Source organism: Triturus cristatus, chromosome 12 (genome assembly GCF_964204655.1).
Source record: "Triturus cristatus chromosome 12, aTriCri1.1, whole genome shotgun sequence".
NCBI lineage: Eukaryota > Metazoa > Chordata > Amphibia > Caudata > Salamandridae > Triturus > Triturus cristatus.
Window position 1 is genome coordinate 218308311 of NC_140595.1, and position 22757 is coordinate 218331067.

Here is a 22757-nt window from a genome sequence, read left to right on the forward strand (position 1 = left end):
GTCCCCTAGCCATTTTACGCTTTCAACACCATCCCTCCAATCGATATGCTCAGAGCCACCACTGTGCTCTACACATAGCCATGCACCGTATGTGCCTTTTTCACACGTACTTTCATTAAACCTGAATATAGAAGGATATATCTGTCTAGGCTGGAGACACGTGAAACAAGTCTGACGTGCCCCTTCAAGTCTACCTGAGAGGAAGCGGACTCAGGATTGGCGACCTCTCAGAGCACCTCCAACGGGCACAAATAACGGGCAAGCCCTATGAAAAGCACAGCATGAGTCTTGGTCCCACCTTTAAAAAGGAGGGTGACCTCTGGGATCTGGCAGCAGGATCTTTGGGAGATAAGAAAATATACTGCCTGCGATCGTGTAGTTTCAAGTCAGTCAAGAAAAGCAATCTCATGCACTGCACAAGCTCTTTCCCATGAGGCACCTCTCCTGCACTCTGTTTATGCAAATGAGCAAGCAGAGAGCTCAGGAATAAAACACCAAACTCATGTCCCCCAAAAAAGCAGCAGACAATTGCTGGATATTCCCCAACTTCTAATGCTTTTCTTTTAAACAAATGATAAACAGCCTCACCTGTGGCAAGGCTTAAAAAAATTGAATAAACTCTTAAATGTTCCTCTCCACGGAAATCTTTAGTAAAAGGCAAAAGATTTTTTCGTTTTGAAGAGAAACCAGAGTAAGTGACAATATAGCTCTCTAGGGTAAGTGGCGGCACATCAAAGACCCTGTCATTGCGAGGGAGAGGACCTGAAAGGTATTTTCAGGCTCTAAGAAAGAGGGCGAGAACCAGGCCGGTGGGCAAAACAGGCCAACATTTCAAAGTCTCTGCTCAAGGTACAAAAAGGTGGACTGTTCACATGTGTATGTCTGGGAATATGCAAATTTCTTTTGTACTCACCTCAGCTCATTAGGAGTTGTCGGGGCTGCTGGGGAAGGGGAACAGGAAATGTGAATCAGGCTTTTAGTTAAGTGGCACTGTAGGCCTTTTGTCCCCTAGCCATTTTACGCTTTCAACACGCTCTACACATAGCCATGCACCGTATGTGCCTTTTTCACACGTACTTTCATTAAACCTGAATATAGAAGGATATATCTGTCTAGGCTGGAGACACGTGAAACAAGTCTGACGTGCCCCTTCAAGTCTACCTGAGAGGAAACTGACTCAGGATTGGCGACCTCTCAGGGCACCTCGAACGGGCACAAATAACGGGCAAGCCCTATGAAAAGCACAGCATGAGTCTTGGTCCCACCTTTAAAAAGGAGGGTGACCTCTGGGATCTGGCAGCAGGATCTTTGGGAGATAAGAAAATATACTGCCTGCGATCGTGAAGTTTCAAGTCAGTCAAGAAAAGCAATCTCATGCACTGCACAAGCTCTTTCCCATGAGGCACCTCTCCTGCACTCTGTTTATGCAAAAGAGCAAGCAGAGAGCTCAGGAATAAAACACCAAACTTATGTCCCCCAAAAAAGCAGCAGACAATTGCTGGATATTCCCCAACTTCTAATGCTTTTCTTTTAAACAAATGATAAACAGCCTCACCTGTGGCAAGGCTTAAAAAAATTGAATAAACTCTTAAATGTTCCTCTCCACGGAAAACTTTAGTAAAAGGCAAAAGATTTTTTCGTTTTGAAGAGAAACCAGAGTAAGTGACAATATAGCTCTCTAGGGTAAGTGGCGGCACATCAAAGACCCTGTCATTGCGAGGGTGAGGACCTGAAAGGTATTTTCAGGCTCTAAGAAAGAGGGCGAGAACCAGGCCGGTGGGCAAAACAGGCCAACATTTCAAAGTCTCTGCTCAAGGTACAAAAAGGTGGACTGTTCACATGTGTATGTCTGGGAATATGCAAATTTCTTTTGTACTCACCTCAGCTCATTAGGAGTTGTCGGGGCTGCTGGGGAAGGGGAACAGGAAATGTGAATCAGGCTTTTAGTTAAGTGGCACTGTAGGCCTTTTGTCCCCTAGCCATTTTACGCTTTCAACACCATCCCTCCAATCGATATGCTCAGAGCCACCACTGTGCTCTACACATAGCCATGCACCGTATGTGCCTTTTTCACACGTACTTTCATTAAACCTGAATATAGAAGGATATATCTGTCTAGGCTGGAGACACGTGAAACAAGTCTGACGTGCCCCTTCAAGTCTACCTGAGAGGAAGCGGACTCAGGATTGGCGACCTCTCAGGGCACCTCCAACGGGCACAAATAACGGGCAAGCCCTATGAAAAGCACAGCATGAGTCTTGGTCCCACCTTTAAAAAGGAGGGTGACCTCTGGGATCTGGCAGCAGGATCTTTGGGAGATAAGAAAATATACTGCCTGCGATCGTGTAGTTTCAAGTCAGTCAAGAAAAGCAATCTCATGCACTGCACAAGCTCTTTCCCATGAGGCACCTCTCCTGCACTCTGTTTATGCAAATGAGCAAGCAGAGAGCTCAGGAATAAAACACCAAACTCATGTCCCCCAAAAAAGCAGCAGACAATTGCTGGATATTCCCCAACTTCTAATGCTTTTCTTTTAAACAAATGATAAACAGCCTCACCTGTGGCAAGGCTTAAAAAAATTGAATAAACTCTTAAATGTTCCTCTCCACGGAAATCTTTAGTAAAAGGCGAAAAATATTTTCGTTTTGAAGAGAAACCAGAGTAAGTGACAATATAGCTCTCTAGGGTAAGTGGCGCCACATCAAAGACCCTGTCATTGCGAGGGTGAGGACCTGAAAGGTATTTTCAGGCTCTAAGAAAGAGGGCGAGAACCAGGCCGGTGGGCAAAACAGGCCAACATTTCAAAGTCTCTGCTCAAGGTACAAAAAGGTGGACTGTTCACATGTGTATGTCTGGGAATATGCAAATTTCTTTTGTACTCACCTCAGCTCATTAGGAGTTGTCGGGGCTGCTGGGGAAGGGGAACAGGAAATGTGAATCAGGCTTTTAGTTAAGTGGCACTGTAGGCCTTTTGTCCCCTAGCCATTTTATGCTTTCAACACGCTCTACACATAGCCATGCACCGTATGTGCCTTTTTCACACGTACTTTCATTAAACCTGAATATAGAAGGATATATCTGTCTAGGCTGGAGACACGTGAAACAAGTCTGACGTGCCCCTTCAAGTCTACCTGAGAGGAAGCTGACTCAGGATTGGCGACCTCTCAGGGCACCTCGAACGGGCACAAATAACGGGCAAGCCCTATGAAAAGCACAGCATGAGTCTTGGTCCCACCTTTAAAAAGGAGGGTGACCTCTGGGATCTGGCAGCAGGATCTTTGGGAGATAAGAAAATATACTGCCTGCGATCGTGAAGTTTCAAGTCAGTCAAGAAAAGCAATCTCATGCACTGCACAAGCTCTTTCCCATGAGGCACCTCTCCTGCACTCTGTTTATGCAAATGAGCAAGCAGAGAGCTCAGGAATAAAACACCAAACTTATGTCCCCCAAAAAAGCAGCAGACAATTGCTGGATATTCCCCAACTTCTAATGCTTTTCTTTTAAACAAATGATAAACAGCCTCACCTGTGGCAAGGCTTAAAAAAATTGAATAAACTCTTAAATGTTCCTCTCCACGGAAATCTTTAGTAAAAGGCGAAAGATTTTTTCGTTTTGAAGAGAAACCAGAGTAAGTGACAATATAGCTCTCTAGGGTAAGTGGCGGCACATCAAAGACCCTGTCATTGCGAGGGTGAGGACCTGAAAGGTATTTTCAGGCTCTAAGAAAGAGGGCGAGAACCAGGCCGGTGGGCAAAACAGGCCAACATTTCAAAGTCTCTGCTCAAGGTACAAAAAGGTGGACTGTTCACATGTGTATATCTGGGAATATGCAAATTTCTTTTGTACTCACCTCAGCTCATTAGGAGTTGTCGGGGCTGCTGGGGAAGGGGAACAGGAAATGTGAATCAGGCTTTTAGTTAAGTGGCACTGTAGGCCTTTTGTCCCCTAGCCATTTTACGCTTTCAACACCATCCCTCCAATCGATATGCTCAGAGCCACCACTGTGCTCTACACATAGCCATGCACCGTATGTGCCTTTTTCACACGTACTTTCATTAAACCTGAATATAGAAGGATATATCTGTCTAGGCTGGAGACACGTGAAACAAGTCTGACGTGCCCCTTCAAGTCTACCTGAGAGGAAGCGGACTCAGGATTGGCGACCTCTCAGGGCACCTCCAACGGGCACAAATAACGGGCAAGCCCTATGAAAAGCACAGCATGAGTCTTGGTCCCACCTTTAAAAAGGAGGGTGACCTCTGGGATCTGGCAGCAGGATCTTTGGGAGATAAGAAAATATACTGCCTGCGATCGTGTAGTTTCAAGTCAGTCAAGAAAAGCAATCTCATGCACTGCACAAGCTCTTTCCCATGAGGCACCTCTCCTGCACTCTGTTTATGCAAATGAGCAAGCAGAGAGCTCAGGAATAAAACACCAAACTCATGTCCCCCAAAAAAGCAGCAGACAATTGCTGGATATTCCCCAACTTCTAATGCTTTTCTTTTAAACAAATGATAAACAGCCTCACCTGTGGCAAGGCTTAAAAAAATTAAATAAACTCTTAAATGTTCCTCTCCACGGAAATCTTTAGTAAAAGGCAAAAGATTTTTTCGTTTTGAAGAGAAACCAGAGTAAGTGACAATATAGCTCTCTAGGGTAAGTGGCGGCACATCAAAGACCCTGTCATTGCGAGGGTGAGGACCTGAAAGGTATTTTCAGGCTCTAAGAAAGAGGGCGAGAACCAGGCCGGTGGGCAAAACAGGCCAACATTTCAAAGTCTCTGCTCAAGGTACAAAAAGGTGGACTGTTCACATGTGTATGTCTGGGAATATGCAAATTTCTTTTGGACTCACCTCAGCTCATTAGGAGTTGTCGGGGCTGCTGGGGAAGGGGAACAGGAAATGTGAATCAGGCTTTTAGTTAAGTGGCACTGTAGGCCTTTTGTCCCCTAGCCATTTTACGCTTTCAACACGCTCTACACATAGCCATGCACCGTATGTGCCTTTTTCACACGTACTTTCATTAAACCTGAATATAGAAGGATATATCTGTCTAGGCTGGAGACACGTGAAACAAGTCTGACGTGCCCCTTCAAGTCTACCTGAGAGGAAGCTGACTCAGGATTGGCGACCTCTCAGGGCACCTCTAACGGGCACAAATAACGGGCAAGCCCTATGAAAAGCACAGCATGAGTCTTGGTCCCACCTTTAAAAAGGAGGGTGACCTCTGGGATCTGGCAGCAGGATCTTTGGGAGATAAGAAAATATACTGCCTGCGATCGTGAAGTTTCAAGTCAGTCAAGAAAAGCAATCTCATGCACTGCACAAGCTCTTTCCCATGAGGCACCTCTCCTGCACTCTGTTTATGCAAATGAGCAAGCAGAGAGCTCAGGGATAAAACACCAAACTCATGTCCCCCAAAAAAGCAGCAGACAATTGCTGGATATTCCCCAACTTGTAATGCTTTTCTTTTAAACAAATGATAAACAGCCTCACCTGTGGCAAGGCTTAAAAAAATTGAATAAACTCTTAAATGTTCCTCTCCACGGAAATCTTTAGTAAAAGGCGAAAGATTTTTTCGTTTTGAAGAGAAACCAGAGTAAGTGACAATATAGCTCTCTAGGGTAAGTGGCGGCACATCAAAGACCCTGTCATTGCGAGGGTGAGGACCTGAAAGGTATTTTCAGGCTCTAAGAAAGAGGGCGAGAACCAGGCCGGTGGGCAAAACAGGCCAACATTTCAAAGTCTCTGCTCAAGGTACAAAAAGGTGGACTGTTCACATGTGTATGTCTGGGAATATGCAAATTTCTTTTGTACTCACCTCAGCTCATTAGGAGTTGTCGGGGCTGCTGGGGAAGGGGAACAGGAAATGTGAATCAGGCTTTTAGTTAAGTGGCACTGTAGGCCTTTTGTCCCCTAGCCATTTTACGCTTTCAACACCATCCCTCCAATCGATATGCTCAGAGCCACCACTGTGCTCTACACATAGCCATGCACCGTATGTGCCTTTTTCACACGTACTTTCATTAAACCTGAATATAGAAGGATATATCTGTCTAGGCTGGAGACACGTGAAACAAGTCTGACGTGCCCCTTCAAGTCTACCTGAGAGGAAGCGGACTCAGGATTGGCGACCTCTCAGAGCACCTCCAACGGGCACAAATAACGGGCAAGCCCTATGAAAAGCACAGCATGAGTCTTGGTCCCACCTTTAAAAAGGAGGGTGACCTCTGGGATCTGGCAGCAGGATCTTTGGGAGATAAGAAAATATACTGCCTGCGATCGTGTAGTTTCAAGTCAGTCAAGAAAAGCAATCTCATGCACTGCACAAGCTCTTTCCCATGAGGCACCTCTCCTGCACTCTGTTTATGCAAATGAGCAAGCAGAGAGCTCAGGAATAAAACACCAAACTCATGTCCCCCAAAAAAGCAGCAGACAATTGCTGGATATTCCCCAACTTCTAATGCTTTTCTTTTAAACAAATGATAAACAGCCTCACCTGTGGCAAGGCTTAAAAAAATTGAATAAACTCTTAAATGTTCCTCTCCACGGAAATCTTTAGTAAAAGGCAAAAGATTTTTTCGTTTTGAAGAGAAACCAGAGTAAGTGACAATATAGCTCTCTAGGGTAAGTGGCGGCACATCAAAGACCCTGTCATTGCGAGGGAGAGGACCTGAAAGGTATTTTCAGGCTCTAAGAAAGAGGGCGAGAACCAGGCCGGTGGGCAAAACAGGCCAACATTTCAAAGTCTCTGCTCAAGGTACAAAAAGGTGGACTGTTCACATGTGTATGTCTGGGAATATGCAAATTTCTTTTGTACTCACCTCAGCTCATTAGGAGTTGTCGGGGCTGCTGGGGAAGGGGAACAGGAAATGTGAATCAGGCTTTTAGTTAAGTGGCACTGTAGGCCTTTTGTCCCCTAGCCATTTTACGCTTTCAACACGCTCTACACATAGCCATGCACCGTATGTGCCTTTTTCACACGTACTTTCATTAAACCTGAATATAGAAGGATATATCTGTCTAGGCTGGAGACACGTGAAACAAGTCTGACGTGCCCCTTCAAGTCTACCTGAGAGGAAACTGACTCAGGATTGGCGACCTCTCAGGGCACCTCGAACGGGCACAAATAACGGGCAAGCCCTATGAAAAGCACAGCATGAGTCTTGGTCCCACCTTTAAAAAGGAGGGTGACCTCTGGGATCTGGCAGCAGGATCTTTGGGAGATAAGAAAATATACTGCCTGCGATCGTGAAGTTTCAAGTCAGTCAAGAAAAGCAATCTCATGCACTGCACAAGCTCTTTCCCATGAGGCACCTCTCCTGCACTCTGTTTATGCAAAAGAGCAAGCAGAGAGCTCAGGAATAAAACACCAAACTTATGTCCCCCAAAAAAGCAGCAGACAATTGCTGGATATTCCCCAACTTCTAATGCTTTTCTTTTAAACAAATGATAAACAGCCTCACCTGTGGCAAGGCTTAAAAAAATTGAATAAACTCTTAAATGTTCCTCTCCACGGAAAACTTTAGTAAAAGGCAAAAGATTTTTTCGTTTTGAAGAGAAACCAGAGTAAGTGACAATATAGCTCTCTAGGGTAAGTGGCGGCACATCAAAGACCCTGTCATTGCGAGGGTGAGGACCTGAAAGGTATTTTCAGGCTCTAAGAAAGAGGGCGAGAACCAGGCCGGTGGGCAAAACAGGCCAACATTTCAAAGTCTCTGCTCAAGGTACAAAAAGGTGGACTGTTCACATGTGTATGTCTGGGAATATGCAAATTTCTTTTGTACTCACCTCAGCTCATTAGGAGTTGTCGGGGCTGCTGGGGAAGGGGAACAGGAAATGTGAATCAGGCTTTTAGTTAAGTGGCACTGTAGGCCTTTTGTCCCCTAGCCATTTTACGCTTTCAACACCATCCCTCCAATCGATATGCTCAGAGCCACCACTGTGCTCTACACATAGCCATGCACCGTATGTGCCTTTTTCACACGTACTTTCATTAAACCTGAATATAGAAGGATATATCTGTCTAGGCTGGAGACACGTGAAACAAGTCTGACGTGCCCCTTCAAGTCTACCTGAGAGGAAGCGGACTCAGGATTGGCGACCTCTCAGGGCACCTCCAACGGGCACAAATAACGGGCAAGCCCTATGAAAAGCACAGCATGAGTCTTGGTCCCACCTTTAAAAAGGAGGGTGACCTCTGGGATCTGGCAGCAGGATCTTTGGGAGATAAGAAAATATACTGCCTGCGATCGTGTAGTTTCAAGTCAGTCAAGAAAAGCAATCTCATGCACTGCACAAGCTCTTTCCCATGAGGCACCTCTCCTGCACTCTGTTTATGCAAATGAGCAAGCAGAGAGCTCAGGAATAAAACACCAAACTCATGTCCCCCAAAAAAGCAGCAGACAATTGCTGGATATTCCCCAACTTCTAATGCTTTTCTTTTAAACAAATGATAAACAGCCTCACCTGTGGCAAGGCTTAAAAAAATTGAATAAACTCTTAAATGTTCCTCTCCACGGAAATCTTTAGTAAAAGGCGAAAAATATTTTCGTTTTGAAGAGAAACCAGAGTAAGTGACAATATAGCTCTCTAGGGTAAGTGGCGCCACATCAAAGACCCTGTCATTGCGAGGGTGAGGACCTGAAAGGTATTTTCAGGCTCTAAGAAAGAGGGCGAGAACCAGGCCGGTGGGCAAAACAGGCCAACATTTCAAAGTCTCTGCTCAAGGTACAAAAAGGTGGACTGTTCACATGTGTATGTCTGGGAATATGCAAATTTCTTTTGTACTCACCTCAGCTCATTAGGAGTTGTCGGGGCTGCTGGGGAAGGGGAACAGGAAATGTGAATCAGGCTTTTAGTTAAGTGGCACTGTAGGCCTTTTGTCCCCTAGCCATTTTATGCTTTCAACACGCTCTACACATAGCCATGCACCGTATGTGCCTTTTTCACACGTACTTTCATTAAACCTGAATATAGAAGGATATATCTGTCTAGGCTGGAGACACGTGAAACAAGTCTGACGTGCCCCTTCAAGTCTACCTGAGAGGAAGCTGACTCAGGATTGGCGACCTCTCAGGGCACCTCGAACGGGCACAAATAACGGGCAAGCCCTATGAAAAGCACAGCATGAGTCTTGGTCCCACCTTTAAAAAGGAGGGTGACCTCTGGGATCTGGCAGCAGGATCTTTGGGAGATAAGAAAATATACTGCCTGCGATCGTGAAGTTTCAAGTCAGTCAAGAAAAGCAATCTCATGCACTGCACAAGCTCTTTCCCATGAGGCACCTCTCCTGCACTCTGTTTATGCAAATGAGCAAGCAGAGAGCTCAGGAATAAAACACCAAACTTATGTCCCCCAAAAAAGCAGCAGACAATTGCTGGATATTCCCCAACTTCTAATGCTTTTCTTTTAAACAAATGATAAACAGCCTCACCTGTGGCAAGGCTTAAAAAAATTGAATAAACTCTTAAATGTTCCTCTCCACGGAAATCTTTAGTAAAAGGCGAAAGATTTTTTCGTTTTGAAGAGAAACCAGAGTAAGTGACAATATAGCTCTCTAGGGTAAGTGGCGGCACATCAAAGACCCTGTCATTGCGAGGGTGAGGACCTGAAAGGTATTTTCAGGCTCTAAGAAAGAGGGCGAGAACCAGGCCGGTGGGCAAAACAGGCCAACATTTCAAAGTCTCTGCTCAAGGTACAAAAAGGTGGACTGTTCACATGTGTATATCTGGGAATATGCAAATTTCTTTTGTACTCACCTCAGCTCATTAGGAGTTGTCGGGGCTGCTGGGGAAGGGGAACAGGAAATGTGAATCAGGCTTTTAGTTAAGTGGCACTGTAGGCCTTTTGTCCCCTAGCCATTTTACGCTTTCAACACCATCCCTCCAATCGATATGCTCAGAGCCACCACTGTGCTCTACACATAGCCATGCACCGTATGTGCCTTTTTCACACGTACTTTCATTAAACCTGAATATAGAAGGATATATCTGTCTAGGCTGGAGACACGTGAAACAAGTCTGACGTGCCCCTTCAAGTCTACCTGAGAGGAAGCGGACTCAGGATTGGCGACCTCTCAGGGCACCTCCAACGGGCACAAATAACGGGCAAGCCCTATGAAAAGCACAGCATGAGTCTTGGTCCCACCTTTAAAAAGGAGGGTGACCTCTGGGATCTGGCAGCAGGATCTTTGGGAGATAAGAAAATATACTGCCTGCGATCGTGTAGTTTCAAGTCAGTCAAGAAAAGCAATCTCATGCACTGCACAAGCTCTTTCCCATGAGGCACCTCTCCTGCACTCTGTTTATGCAAATGAGCAAGCAGAGAGCTCAGGAATAAAACACCAAACTCATGTCCCCCAAAAAAGCAGCAGACAATTGCTGGATATTCCCCAACTTCTAATGCTTTTCTTTTAAACAAATGATAAACAGCCTCACCTGTGGCAAGGCTTAAAAAAATTAAATAAACTCTTAAATGTTCCTCTCCACGGAAATCTTTAGTAAAAGGCAAAAGATTTTTTCGTTTTGAAGAGAAACCAGAGTAAGTGACAATATAGCTCTCTAGGGTAAGTGGCGGCACATCAAAGACCCTGTCATTGCGAGGGTGAGGACCTGAAAGGTATTTTCAGGCTCTAAGAAAGAGGGCGAGAACCAGGCCGGTGGGCAAAACAGGCCAACATTTCAAAGTCTCTGCTCAAGGTACAAAAAGGTGGACTGTTCACATGTGTATGTCTGGGAATATGCAAATTTCTTTTGGACTCACCTCAGCTCATTAGGAGTTGTCGGGGCTGCTGGGGAAGGGGAACAGGAAATGTGAATCAGGCTTTTAGTTAAGTGGCACTGTAGGCCTTTTGTCCCCTAGCCATTTTACGCTTTCAACACGCTCTACACATAGCCATGCACCGTATGTGCCTTTTTCACACGTACTTTCATTAAACCTGAATATAGAAGGATATATCTGTCTAGGCTGGAGACACGTGAAACAAGTCTGACGTGCCCCTTCAAGTCTACCTGAGAGGAAGCTGACTCAGGATTGGCGACCTCTCAGGGCACCTCTAACGGGCACAAATAACGGGCAAGCCCTATGAAAAGCACAGCATGAGTCTTGGTCCCACCTTTAAAAAGGAGGGTGACCTCTGGGATCTGGCAGCAGGATCTTTGGGAGATAAGAAAATATACTGCCTGCGATCGTGAAGTTTCAAGTCAGTCAAGAAAAGCAATCTCATGCACTGCACAAGCTCTTTCCCATGAGGCACCTCTCCTGCACTCTGTTTATGCAAATGAGCAAGCAGAGAGCTCAGGGATAAAACACCAAACTCATGTCCCCCAAAAAAGCAGCAGACAATTGCTGGATATTCCCCAACTTGTAATGCTTTTCTTTTAAACAAATGATAAACAGCCTCACCTGTGGCAAGGCTTAAAAAAATTGAATAAACTCTTAAATGTTCCTCTCCACGGAAATCTTTAGTAAAAGGCGAAAGATTTTTTCGTTTTGAAGAGAAACCAGAGTAAGTGACAATATAGCTCTCTAGGGTAAGTGGCGGCACATCAAAGACCCTGTCATTGCGAGGGTGAGGACCTGAAAGGTATTTTCAGGCTCTAAGAAAGAGGGCGAGAACCAGGCCGGTGGGCAAAACAGGCCAACATTTCAAAGTCTCTGCTCAAGGTACAAAAAGGTGGACTGTTCACATGTGTATGTCTGGGAATATGCAAATTTCTTTTGTACTCACCTCAGCTCATTAGGAGTTGTCGGGGCTGCTGGGGAAGGGGAACAGGAAATGTGAATCAGGCTTTTAGTTAAGTGGCACTGTAGGCCTTTTGTCCCCTAGCCATTTTACGCTTTCAACACCATCCCTCCAATCGATATGCTCAGAGCCACCACTGTGCTCTACACATAGCCATGCACCGTATGTGCCTTTTTCACACGTACTTTCATTAAACCTGAATATAGAAGGATATATCTGTCTAGGCTGGAGACACGTGAAACAAGTCTGACGTGCCCCTTCAAGTCTACCTGAGAGGAAGCGGACTCAGGATTGGCGACCTCTCAGGGCACCTCTAACGGGCACAAATAACGGGCAAGCCCTATGAAAAGCACAGCATGAGTCTTGGTCCCACCTTTAAAAAGGAGGGTGACCTCTGGGATCTGGCAGCAGGATCTTTGGGAGATAAGAAAATATACTGCCTGCGATCGTGAAGTTTCAAGTCAGTCAAGAAAAGCAATCTCATGCACTGCACAAGCTCTTTCCCATGAGGCACCTCTCCTGCACTCTGTTTATGCAAATGAGCAAGCAGAGAGCTCAGGAATAAAACACCAAACTTATGTCCCCCAAAAAAGCAGCAGACAATTGCTGGATATTCCCCAACTTCTAATGCTTTTCTTTTAAACAAATGATAAACAGCCTCACCTGTGGCAAGGCTTAAAAAAATTGAATAAACTCTTAAATGTTCCTCTCCACGGAAATCTTTAGTAAAAGGCGAAAGATTTTTTCGTTTTGAAGAGAAACCAGAGTAAGTGACAATATAGCTCTCTAGGGTAAGTGGCGGCACATCAAAGACCCTGTCATTGCGAGGGTGAGGACCTGAAAGGTATTTTCAGGCTCTAAGAAAGAGGGCAAGAACCAGGCCGGTGGGCAAAACAGGCCAACATTTCAAAGTCTCTGCTCAAGGTACAAAAAGGTGGACTGTTCACATGTGTATGTCTGGGAATATGCAAATTTCTTTTGTACTCACCTCAGCTCATTAGGAGTTGTCGGGGCTGCTGGGGAAGGGGAACAGGAAATGTGAATCAGGCTTTTAGTTAAGTGGCACTGTAGGCCTTTTGTCCCCTAGCCATTTTACGCTTTCAACACGCTCTACACATAGCCATGCACCGTATGTGCCTTTTTCACACGTACTTTCATTAAACCTGAATATAGAAGGATATATCTGTCTAGGCTGGAGACACGTGAAACAAGTCTGACGTGCCCCTTCAAGTCTACCTGAGAGGAAGCTGACTCAGGATTGGCGACCTCTCAGGGCACCTCGAACGGGCACAAATAACGGGCAAGCCCTATGAAAAGCACAGCATGAGTCTTGGTCCCACCTTTAAAAAGGAGGGTGACCTCTGGGATCTGGCAGCAGGATCTTTGGGAGATAAGAAAATATACTGCCTGCGATCGTGAAGTTTCAAGTCAGTCAAGAAAAGCAATCTCATGCACTGCACAAGCTCTTTCCCATGAGGCACCTCTCCTGCACTCTGTTTATGCAAAAGAGCAAGCAGAGAGCTCAGGAATAAAACACCAAACTTATGTCCCCCAAAAAAGCAGCAGACAATTGCTGGATATTCCCCAACTTCTAATGCTTTTCTTTTAAACAAATGATAAACAGCCTCACCTGTGGCAAGGCTTAAAAAAATTGAATAAACTCTTAAATGTTCCTCTCCACGGAAAACTTTAGTAAAAGGCAAAAGATTTTTTCGTTTTGAAGAGAAACCAGAGTAAGTGACAATATAGCTCTCTAGGGTAAGTGGCGGCACATCAAAGACCCTGTCATTGCGAGGGTGAGGACCTGAAAGGTATTTTCAGGCTCTAAGAAAGAGGGCGAGAACCAGGCCGGTGGGCAAAACAGGCCAACATTTCAAAGTCTCTGCTCAAGGTACAAAAAGGTGGACTGTTCACATGTGTATGTCTGGGAATATGCAAATTTCTTTTGTACTCACCTCAGCTCATTAGGAGTTGTCGGGGCTGCTGGGGAAGGGGAACAGGAAATGTGAATCAGGCTTTTAGTTAAGTGGCACTGTAGGCCTTTTGTCCCCTAGCCATTTTACGCTTTCAACACCATCCCTCCAATCGATATGCTCAGAGCCACCACTGTGCTCTACACATAGCCATGCACCGTATGTGCCTTTTTCACACGTACTTTCATTAAACCTGAATATAGAAGGATATATCTGTCTAGGCTGGAGACACGTGAAACAAGTCTGACGTGCCCCTTCAAGTCTACCTGAGAGGAAGCGGACTCAGGATTGGCGACCTCTCAGGGCACCTCCAACGGGCACAAATAACGGGCAAGCCCTATGAAAAGCACAGCATGAGTCTTGGTCCCACCTTTAAAAAGGAGGGTGACCTCTGGGATCTGGCAGCAGGATCTTTGGGAGATAAGAAAATATACTGCCTGCGATCGTGTAGTTTCAAGTCAGTCAAGAAAAGCAATCTCATGCACTGCACAAGCTCTTTCCCATGAGGCACCTCTCCTGCACTCTGTTTATGCAAATGAGCAAGCAGAGAGCTCAGGAATAAAACACCAAACTCATGTCCCCCAAAAAAGCAGCAGACAATTGCTGGATATTCCCCAACTTCTAATGCTTTTCTTTTAAACAAATGATAAACAGCCTCACCTGTGGCAAGGCTTAAAAAAATTGAATAAACTCTTAAATGTTCCTCTCCACGGAAATCTTTAGTAAAAGGCGAAAAATATTTTCGTTTTGAAGAGAAACCAGAGTAAGTGACAATATAGCTCTCTAGGGTAAGTGGCGCCACATCAAAGACCCTGTCATTGCGAGGGTGAGGACCTGAAAGGTATTTTCAGGCTCTAAGAAAGAGGGCGAGAACCAGGCCGGTGGGCAAAACAGGCCAACATTTCAAAGTCTCTGCTCAAGGTACAAAAAGGTGGACTGTTCACATGTGTATGTCTGGGAATATGCAAATTTCTTTTGTACTCACCTCAGCTCATTAGGAGTTGTCGGGGCTGCTGGGGAAGGGGAACAGGAAATGTGAATCAGGCTTTTAGTTAAGTGGCACTGTAGGCCTTTTGTCCCCTAGCCATTTTATGCTTTCAACACGCTCTACACATAGCCATGCACCGTATGTGCCTTTTTCACACGTACTTTCATTAAACCTGAATATAGAAGGATATATCTGTCTAGGCTGGAGACACGTGAAACAAGTCTGACGTGCCCCTTCAAGTCTACCTGAGAGGAAGCTGACTCAGGATTGGCGACCTCTCAGGGCACCTCCAACGGGCACAAATAACGGGCAAGCCCTATGAAAAGCACAGCATGAGTCTTGGTCCCACCTTTAAAAAGGAGGGTGACCTCTGGGATCTGGCAGCAGGATCTTTGGGAGATAAGAAAATATACTGCCTGCGATCGTGAAGTTTCAAGTCAGTCAAGAAAAGCAATCTCATGCACTGCACAAGCTCTTTCCCATGAGGCACCTCTCCTGCACTCTGTTTATGCAAATGAGCAAGCAGAGAGCTCAGGAATAAAACACCAAACTTATGTCCCCCAAAAAAGCAGCAGACAATTGCTGGATATTCCCCAACTTCTAATGCTTTTCTTTTAAACAAATGATAAACAGCCTCACCTGTGGCAAGGCTTAAAAAAATTGAATAAACTCTTAAATGTTCCTCTCCACGGAAATCTTTAGTAAAAGGCGAAAGATTTTTTCGTTTTGAAGAGAAACCAGAGTAAGTGACAATATAGCTCTCTAGGGTAAGTGGCGGCACATCAAAGACCCTGTCATTGCGAGGGTGAGGACCTGAAAGGTATTTTCAGGCTCTAAGAAAGAGGGCGAGAACCAGGCCGGTGGGCAAAACAGGCCAACATTTCAAAGTCTCTGCTCAAGGTACAAAAAGGTGGACTGTTCACATGTGTATATCTGGGAATATGCAAATTTCTTTTGTACTCACCTCAGCTCATTAGGAGTTGTCGGGGCTGCTGGGGAAGGGGAACAGGAAATGTGAATCAGGCTTTTAGTTAAGTGGCACTGTAGGCCTTTTGTCCCCTAGCCATTTTACGCTTTCAACACCATCCCTCCAATCGATATGCTCAGAGCCACCACTGTGCTCTACACATAGCCATGCACCGTATGTGCCTTTTTCACACGTACTTTCATTAAACCTGAATATAGAAGGATATATCTGTCTAGGCTGGAGACACGTGAAACAAGTCTGACGTGCCCCTTCAAGTCTACCTGAGAGGAAGCGGACTCAGGATTGGCGACCTCTCAGGGCACCTCCAACGGGCACAAATAACGGGCAAGCCCTATGAAAAGCACAGCATGAGTCTTGGTCCCACCTTTAAAAAGGAGGGTGACCTCTGGGATCTGGCAGCAGGATCTTTGGGAGATAAGAAAATATACTGCCTGCGATCGTGTAGTTTCAAGTCAGTCAAGAAAAGCAATCTCATGCACTGCACAAGCTCTTTCCCATGAGGCACCTCTCCTGCACTCTGTTTATGCAAATGAGCAAGCAGAGAGCTCAGGAATAAAACACCAAACTCATGTCCCCCAAAAAAGCAGCAGACAATTGCTGGATATTCCCCAACTTCTAATGCTTTTCTTTTAAACAAATGATAAACAGCCTCACCTGTGGCAAGGCTTAAAAAAATTAAATAAACTCTTAAATGTTCCTCTCCACGGAAATCTTTAGTAAAAGGCAAAAGATTTTTTCGTTTTGAAGAGAAACCAGAGTAAGTGACAATATAGCTCTCTAGGGTAAGTGGCGGCACATCAAAGACCCTGTCATTGCGAGGGTGAGGACCTGAAAGGTATTTTCAGGCTCTAAGAAAGAGGGCGAGAACCAGGCCGGTGGGCAAAACAGGCCAACATTTCAAAGTCTCTGCTCAAGGTACAAAAAGGTGGACTGTTCACATGTGTATGTCTGGGAATATGCAAATTTCTTTTGGACTCACCTCAGCTCATTAGGAGTTGTCGGGGCTGCTGGGGAAGGGGAACAGGAAATGTGAATCAGGCTTTTAGTTAAGTGGCACTGTAGGCCTTTTGTCCCCTAGCCATTTTACGCTTTCAACACGCTCTACACATAGCCATGCACCGTATGTGCCTTTTTCACACGTACTTTCATGAAACCTGAATATAGAAGGATATATCTGTCTAGGCTGGAGACACGTGAAACAAGTCTGACGTGCCCCTTCAAGTCTACCTGAGAGGAAGCTGACTCAGGATTGGCGACCTCTCAGGGCACCTCTAACGGGCACAAATAACGGGCAAGCCCTATGAAAAGCACAGCATGAGTCTTGGTCCCACCTTTAAAAAGGAGGGTGACCTCTGGGATCTGGCAGCAGGATCTTTGGGAGATAAGAAAATATACTGCCTGCGATCGTGAAGTTTCAAGTCAGTCAAGAAAAGCAATCTCATGCACTGCACAAGCTCTTTCCCATGAGGCACCTCTCCTGCACTCTGTTTATGCAAATGAGCAAGCAGAGAGCTCAGGGATAAAACACCAAACTCATGTCCCCCAAAAAAGCAGCAGACAATTGCTGGATATTCCCCAACTTGTAATGCTTTTCTTTTAAACAAATGATAAACAGCCTCACCTGTGGCAAGGCTTAAAAAAATTGAATAAACTCTTAAATGTTCCTCTCCACGGAAATCTTTAGTAAAAGGCGAAAGATTTTTTCGTTTTGAAGAGAAACCAGAGTAAGTGACAATATAGCTCTCTAGGGTAAGTGGCGGCACATCAAAGACCCTGTCATTGCGAGGGTGAGGACCTGAAAGGTATTTTCAGGCTCTAAGAAAGAGGGCGAGAACCAGGCCGGTGGGCAAAACAGGCCAACATTTCAAAGTCTCTGCTCAAGGTACAAAAAGGTGGACTGTTCACATGTGTATGTCTGGGAATATGCAAATTTCTTTTGTACTCACCTCAGCTCATTAGGAGTTGTCGGGGCTGCTGGGGAAGGGGAACAGGAAATGTGAATCAGGCTTTTAGTTAAGTGGCACTGTAGGCCTTTTGTCCCCTAGCCATTTTACGCTTTCAACACCATCCCTCCAATCGATATGCTCAGAGCCACCACTGTGCTCTACACATAGCCATGCACCGTATGTGCCTTTTTCACACGTACTTTCATTAAACCTGAATATAGAAGGATATATCTGTCTAGGCTGGAGACACGTGAAACAAGTCTGACGTGCCCCTTCAAGTCTACCTGAGAGGAAGCGGACTCAGGATTGGCGACCTCTCAGGGCACCTCTAACGGGCACAAATAACGGGCAAGCCCTATGAAAAGCACAGCATGAGTCTTGGTCCCACCTTTAAAAAGGAGGGTGACCTCTGGGATCTGGCAGCAGGATCTTTGGGAGATAAGAAAATATACTGCCTGCGATCGTGAAGTTTCAAGTCAGTCAAGAAAAGCATTCTCATGCACTGCACAAGCTCTTTCCCATGAGGCACCTCTCCTGCACTCTGTTTATGCAAATGAGCAAGCAGAGAGCTCAGGAATAAAACACCAAACTTATGTCCCCCAAAAAAGCAGCAGACAATTGCTGGATATTCCCCAACTTCTAATGCTTTTCTTTTAAACAAATGATAAACAGCCTCACCTGTGGCAAGGCTTAAAAAAATTGAATAAACTCTTAAATGTTCCTCTCCACGGAAATCTTTAGTAAAAGGCGAAAGATTTTTTCGTTTTGAAGAGAAACCAGAGTAAGTGACAATATAGCTCTCTAGGGTAAGTGGCGGCACATCAAAGACCCTGTCATTGCGAGGGTGAGGACCTGAAAGGTATTTTCAGGCTCTAAGAAAGAGGGCAAGAACCAGGCCGGTGGGCAAAACAGGCCAACATTTCAAAGTCTCTGCTCAAGGTACAAAAAGGTGGACTGTTCACATGTGTATGTCTGGGAATATGCAAATTTCTTTTGTACTCACCTCAGCTCATTAGGAGTTGTCGGGGCTGCTGGGGAAGGGGAACAGGAAATGTGAATCAGGCTTTTAGTTAAGTGGCACTGTAGGCCTTTTGTCCCCTAGCCATTTTACGCTTTCAACACCATCCCTCCAATCGATATGCTCAGAGCCACCACTGTGCTCTACACATAGCCATGCACCGTATGTGCCTTTTTCACACGTACTTTCATTAAACCTGAATATAGAAGGATATATCTGTCTAGGCTGGAGACACGTGAAACAAGTCTGACGTGCCCCTTCAAGTCTACCTGAGAGGAAGCGGACTCAGGATTGGCGACCTCTCAGGGCACCTCCAACGGGCACAAATAACGGGCAAGCCCTATGAAAAGCACAGCATGAGTCTTGGTCCCACCTTTAAAAAGGAGGGTGACCTCTGGGATCTGGCAGCAGGATCTTTGGGAGATAAGAAAATATACTGCCTGCGATCGTGTAGTTTCAAGTCAGTCAAGAAAAGCAATCTCATGCACTGCACAAGCTCTTTCCCATGAGGCACCTCTCCTGCACTCTGTTTATGCAAATGAGCAAGCAGAGAGCTCAGGAATAAAACACCAAACTCATGTCCCCCAAAAAACCAGCAGACAATTGCTGGATATTCCCCAACTTCTAATGCTTTTCTTTTAAACAAATGATAAACAGCCTCACCTGTGGCAAGGCTTAAAAAAATTGAATAAACTCTTAAATGTTCCTCTCCACGGAAATCTTTAGTAAAAGGCAAAAGATTTTTTCGTTTTGAAGAGAAACCAGAGTAAGTGACAATATAGCTCTCTAGGGTAAGTGGCGGCACATCAAAGACCCTGTCATTGCGAGGGTGAGGACCTGAAAGGTATTTTCAGGCTCTAAGAAAGAGGGCGAGAACCAGGCCGGTGGGCAAAACAGGCCAACATTTCAAAGTCTCTGCTCAAGGTACAAAAAGGTGGACTGTTCACATGTGTATGTCTGGGAATATGCAAATTTCTTTTGTACTCACCTCAGCTCATTAGGAGTTGTCGGGGCTGCTGGGGAAGGGGAACAGGAAATGTGAATCAGGCTTTTAGTTAAGTGGCACTGTAGGCCTTTTGTCCCCTAGCCATTTTACGCTTTCAACACGCTCTACACATAGCCATGCACCGTATGTGCCTTTTTCACACGTACTTTCATTAAACCTGAATATAGAAGGATATATCTGTCTAGGCTGGAGACACGTGAAACAAGTCTGACGTGCCCCTTCAAGTCTACCTGAGAGGAAGCTGACTCAGGATTGGCGACCTCTCAGGGCACCTCTAACGGGCACAAATAACGGGCAAGCCCTATGAAAAGCACAGCATGAGTCTTGGTCCCACCTTTAAAAAGGAGGGTGACCTCTGGGATCTGGCAGCAGGATCTTTGGGAGATAAGAAAATATACTGCCTGCGATCGTGAAGTTTCAAGTCAGTCAAGAAAAGCAATCTCATGCACTGCACAAGCTCTTTCCCATGAGGCACCTCTCCTGCACTCTGTTTATGCAAATGAGCAAGCAGAGAGCTCAGGAATAAAACACCAAACTTATGACCCCCAAAAAAGCAGCAGACAATTGCTGGATATTCCCCAACTTCTAATGCTTTTCTTTTAAACAAATGATAAACAGCCTCACCTGTGGCAAGGCTTAAAAAAATTGAATAAACTCTTAAATGTTCCTCTCCACGGAAATCTTTAGTAAAAGGCGAAAGATTTTTTCGTTTTGAAGAGAAACCAGAGTAAGTGACAATATAGCTCGCTAGGGTAAGTGGCGGCACATCAAAGACCCTGTCATTGCGAGGGTGAGGACCTGAAAGGTATTTTCAGGCTCTAAGAAAGAGGGCGAGAACCAGGCCGGTGGGCAAAACAGGCCAACATTTCAAAGTCTCTGCTCAAGGTACAAAAAGGTGGACTGTTCACATGTGTATGTCTGGGAATATGCAAATTTCTTTTGTACTCACCTCAGCTCATTAGGAGTTGTCGGGGCTGCTGGGGAAGGGGAACAGGAAATGTGAATCAGGCTTTTAGTTAAGTGGCACTGTAGGCCTTTTGTCCCCTAGCCATTTTACGCTTTCAACACGCTCTACACATAGCCATGCACCGTATGTGCCTTTTTCACACGTACTTTCATGAAACCTGAATATAGAAGGATATATCTGTCTAGGCTGGAGACACGTGAAACAAGTCTGACGTGCCCCTTCAAGTCTACCTGAGAGGAAGCTGACTCAGGATTGGCGACCTCTCAGGGCACCTCGAACGGGCACAAATAACGGGCAAGCCCTATGAAAAGCACAGCATGAGTCTTGGTCCCACCTTTAAAAAGGAGGGTGACCTCTGGGATCTGGCAGCAGGATCTTTGGGAGATAAGAAAATATACTGCCTGCGATCGTGAAGTTTCAAGTCAGTCAAGAAAAGCAATCTCATGCACTGCACAAGCTCTTTCCCATGAGGCACCTCTCCTGCACTCTGTTTATGCAAATGAGCAAGCAGAGAGCTCAGGAATAAAACACCAAACTCATGTCCCCCAAAAAAGCAGCAGACAATTGCTGGATATTCCCCAACTTCTAATGCTTTTCTTTTAAACAAATGATAAACAGCCTCACCTGTGGCAAGGCTTAAAAAAATTGAATAAACTCTTAAATGTTCCTCTCCACGGAAATCTTCAGTAAAAGGCGAAAGATTTTTTCGTTTTGAAGAGAAACCAGAGTAAGTGACAATATAGCTCGCTAGGGTAAGTGGCGGCACATCAAAGACCCTGTCATTGCGAGGGTGAGGACCTGAAAGGTATTTTCAGGCTCTAAGAAAGAGGGCGAGAACCAGGCCGGTGGGCAAAACAGGCCAACATTTCAAAGTCTCTGCTCAAGGTACAAAAAGGTGGACTGTTCACATGTGTATGTCTGGGAATATGCAAATTTCTTTTGTACTCACCTCAGCTCATTAGGAGTTGTCGGGGCTGCTGGGGAAGGGGAACAGGAAATGTGAATCAGGCTTTTAGTTAAGTGGCACTGTAGGCCTTTTGTCCCCTAGCCATTTTACGCTTTCAACACGCTCTACACATAGCCATGCACCGTATGTGCCTTTTTCACACGTACTTTCATGAAACCTGAATATAGAAGGATATATCTGTCTAGGCTGGAGACACGTGAAACAAGTCTGACGTGCCCCTTCAAGTCTACCTGAGAGGAAGCTGACTCAGGATTGGCGACCTCTCAGGGCACCTCGAACGGGCACAAATAACGGGCAAGCCCTATGAAAAGCACAGCATGAGTCTTGGTCCCACCTTTAAAAAGGAGGGTGACCTCTGGGATCTGGCAGCAGGATCTTTGGGAGATAAGAAAATATACTGCCTGCGATCGTGAAGTTTCAAGTCAGTCAAGAAAAGCAATCTCATGCACTGCACAAGCTCTTTCCCATGAGGCACCTCTCCTGCACTCTGTTTATGCAAATGAGCAAGCAGAGAGCTCAGGAATAAAACACCAAACTCATGTCCCCCAAAAAAGCAGCAGACAATTGCTGGATATTCCCCAACTTCTAATGCTTTTCTTTTAAACAAATGATAAACAGCCTCACCTGTGGCAAGGCTTAAAAAAATTGAATAAACTCTTAAATGTTCCTCTCCACGGAAATCTTTAGTAAAAGGCGAAAGATTTTTTCGTTTTGAAGAGAAACCAGAGTAAGTGACAATATAGCTCTCTAGGGTAAGTGGCGGCACATCAAAGACCCTGTCATTGCGAGGGTGAGGACCTGAAAGGTATTTTCAGGCTCTAAGAAAGAGGGCGAGAACCAGGCCGGTGGGCAAAACAGGCCAACATTTCAAAGTCTCTGCTCAAGGTACAAAAAGGTGGACTGTTCACATGTGTATGTCTGGGAATATGCAAATTTCTTTTGTACTCACCTCAGCTCATTAGGAGTTGTCGGGGCTGCTGGGGAAGGGGAACAGGAAATGTGAATCAGGCTTTTAGTTAAGTGGCACTGTAGGCCTTTTGTCCCCTAGCCATTTTACGCTTTCAACACCATCCCTCCAATCGATATGCTCAGAGCCACCACTGTGCTCTACACATAGCCATGCACCGTATGTGCCTTTTTCACACGTACTTTCATTAAA

The 22757-nt window shown here is 45.3% G+C and overlaps 23 non-coding genes across 23 annotated transcripts; all 23 read right to left on the reverse strand.

The window, feature by feature from the left end:
- Positions 1-580: 580 nt before the first annotated feature.
- On the reverse strand, positions 581-695 carry LOC146774839 (U5 spliceosomal RNA). Its single transcript, XR_014973663.1, has one exon. It is a non-coding gene; the product is annotated as a U5 spliceosomal RNA (small nuclear RNA).
- An 852-nt stretch (positions 696-1547) lies between these two features.
- LOC146774840 (U5 spliceosomal RNA) lies at positions 1548-1662 on the reverse strand. The gene has a single exon (XR_014974490.1). It is a non-coding gene; the product is annotated as a U5 spliceosomal RNA (small nuclear RNA).
- Positions 1663-2550: 888 nt separating this feature from the next.
- LOC146774841 (U5 spliceosomal RNA) lies at positions 2551-2665 on the reverse strand. The gene has a single exon (XR_014974511.1). It is a non-coding gene; the product is annotated as a U5 spliceosomal RNA (small nuclear RNA).
- An 852-nt stretch (positions 2666-3517) lies between these two features.
- On the reverse strand, positions 3518-3632 carry LOC146774842 (U5 spliceosomal RNA). The gene has a single exon (XR_014972890.1). It is a non-coding gene; the product is annotated as a U5 spliceosomal RNA (small nuclear RNA).
- An 888-nt stretch (positions 3633-4520) lies between these two features.
- LOC146774843 (U5 spliceosomal RNA) lies at positions 4521-4635 on the reverse strand. Its single transcript, XR_014973716.1, has one exon. It is a non-coding gene; the product is annotated as a U5 spliceosomal RNA (small nuclear RNA).
- Positions 4636-5487: 852 nt separating this feature from the next.
- Positions 5488-5602, reverse strand: LOC146774844 (U5 spliceosomal RNA). Its single transcript, XR_014972891.1, has one exon. It is a non-coding gene; the product is annotated as a U5 spliceosomal RNA (small nuclear RNA).
- Positions 5603-6490: 888 nt separating this feature from the next.
- Positions 6491-6605, reverse strand: LOC146774845 (U5 spliceosomal RNA). Its single transcript, XR_014973664.1, has one exon. It is a non-coding gene; the product is annotated as a U5 spliceosomal RNA (small nuclear RNA).
- Positions 6606-7457: 852 nt separating this feature from the next.
- LOC146774846 (U5 spliceosomal RNA) lies at positions 7458-7572 on the reverse strand. The gene has a single exon (XR_014974492.1). It is a non-coding gene; the product is annotated as a U5 spliceosomal RNA (small nuclear RNA).
- An 888-nt stretch (positions 7573-8460) lies between these two features.
- Positions 8461-8575, reverse strand: LOC146774847 (U5 spliceosomal RNA). Its single transcript, XR_014974512.1, has one exon. It is a non-coding gene; the product is annotated as a U5 spliceosomal RNA (small nuclear RNA).
- Positions 8576-9427: 852 nt separating this feature from the next.
- On the reverse strand, positions 9428-9542 carry LOC146774848 (U5 spliceosomal RNA). The gene has a single exon (XR_014972893.1). It is a non-coding gene; the product is annotated as a U5 spliceosomal RNA (small nuclear RNA).
- Positions 9543-10430: 888 nt separating this feature from the next.
- Positions 10431-10545, reverse strand: LOC146774849 (U5 spliceosomal RNA). The gene has a single exon (XR_014973717.1). It is a non-coding gene; the product is annotated as a U5 spliceosomal RNA (small nuclear RNA).
- An 852-nt stretch (positions 10546-11397) lies between these two features.
- LOC146774850 (U5 spliceosomal RNA) lies at positions 11398-11512 on the reverse strand. The gene has a single exon (XR_014972894.1). It is a non-coding gene; the product is annotated as a U5 spliceosomal RNA (small nuclear RNA).
- Positions 11513-12400: 888 nt separating this feature from the next.
- LOC146774851 (U5 spliceosomal RNA) lies at positions 12401-12515 on the reverse strand. Its single transcript, XR_014972895.1, has one exon. It is a non-coding gene; the product is annotated as a U5 spliceosomal RNA (small nuclear RNA).
- Positions 12516-13367: 852 nt separating this feature from the next.
- Positions 13368-13482, reverse strand: LOC146774852 (U5 spliceosomal RNA). Its single transcript, XR_014974493.1, has one exon. It is a non-coding gene; the product is annotated as a U5 spliceosomal RNA (small nuclear RNA).
- An 888-nt stretch (positions 13483-14370) lies between these two features.
- Positions 14371-14485, reverse strand: LOC146774853 (U5 spliceosomal RNA). The gene has a single exon (XR_014974514.1). It is a non-coding gene; the product is annotated as a U5 spliceosomal RNA (small nuclear RNA).
- An 852-nt stretch (positions 14486-15337) lies between these two features.
- LOC146774854 (U5 spliceosomal RNA) lies at positions 15338-15452 on the reverse strand. The gene has a single exon (XR_014972896.1). It is a non-coding gene; the product is annotated as a U5 spliceosomal RNA (small nuclear RNA).
- An 888-nt stretch (positions 15453-16340) lies between these two features.
- LOC146774855 (U5 spliceosomal RNA) lies at positions 16341-16455 on the reverse strand. Its single transcript, XR_014973718.1, has one exon. It is a non-coding gene; the product is annotated as a U5 spliceosomal RNA (small nuclear RNA).
- An 852-nt stretch (positions 16456-17307) lies between these two features.
- Positions 17308-17422, reverse strand: LOC146774856 (U5 spliceosomal RNA). The gene has a single exon (XR_014972897.1). It is a non-coding gene; the product is annotated as a U5 spliceosomal RNA (small nuclear RNA).
- An 888-nt stretch (positions 17423-18310) lies between these two features.
- On the reverse strand, positions 18311-18425 carry LOC146774857 (U5 spliceosomal RNA). Its single transcript, XR_014972898.1, has one exon. It is a non-coding gene; the product is annotated as a U5 spliceosomal RNA (small nuclear RNA).
- Positions 18426-19313: 888 nt separating this feature from the next.
- On the reverse strand, positions 19314-19428 carry LOC146774858 (U5 spliceosomal RNA). Its single transcript, XR_014973665.1, has one exon. It is a non-coding gene; the product is annotated as a U5 spliceosomal RNA (small nuclear RNA).
- Positions 19429-20280: 852 nt separating this feature from the next.
- LOC146774859 (U5 spliceosomal RNA) lies at positions 20281-20395 on the reverse strand. Its single transcript, XR_014972899.1, has one exon. It is a non-coding gene; the product is annotated as a U5 spliceosomal RNA (small nuclear RNA).
- An 852-nt stretch (positions 20396-21247) lies between these two features.
- Positions 21248-21362, reverse strand: LOC146774860 (U5 spliceosomal RNA). Its single transcript, XR_014974436.1, has one exon. It is a non-coding gene; the product is annotated as a U5 spliceosomal RNA (small nuclear RNA).
- An 852-nt stretch (positions 21363-22214) lies between these two features.
- Positions 22215-22329, reverse strand: LOC146774861 (U5 spliceosomal RNA). The gene has a single exon (XR_014972900.1). It is a non-coding gene; the product is annotated as a U5 spliceosomal RNA (small nuclear RNA).
- Positions 22330-22757: the final 428 nt, after the last annotated feature.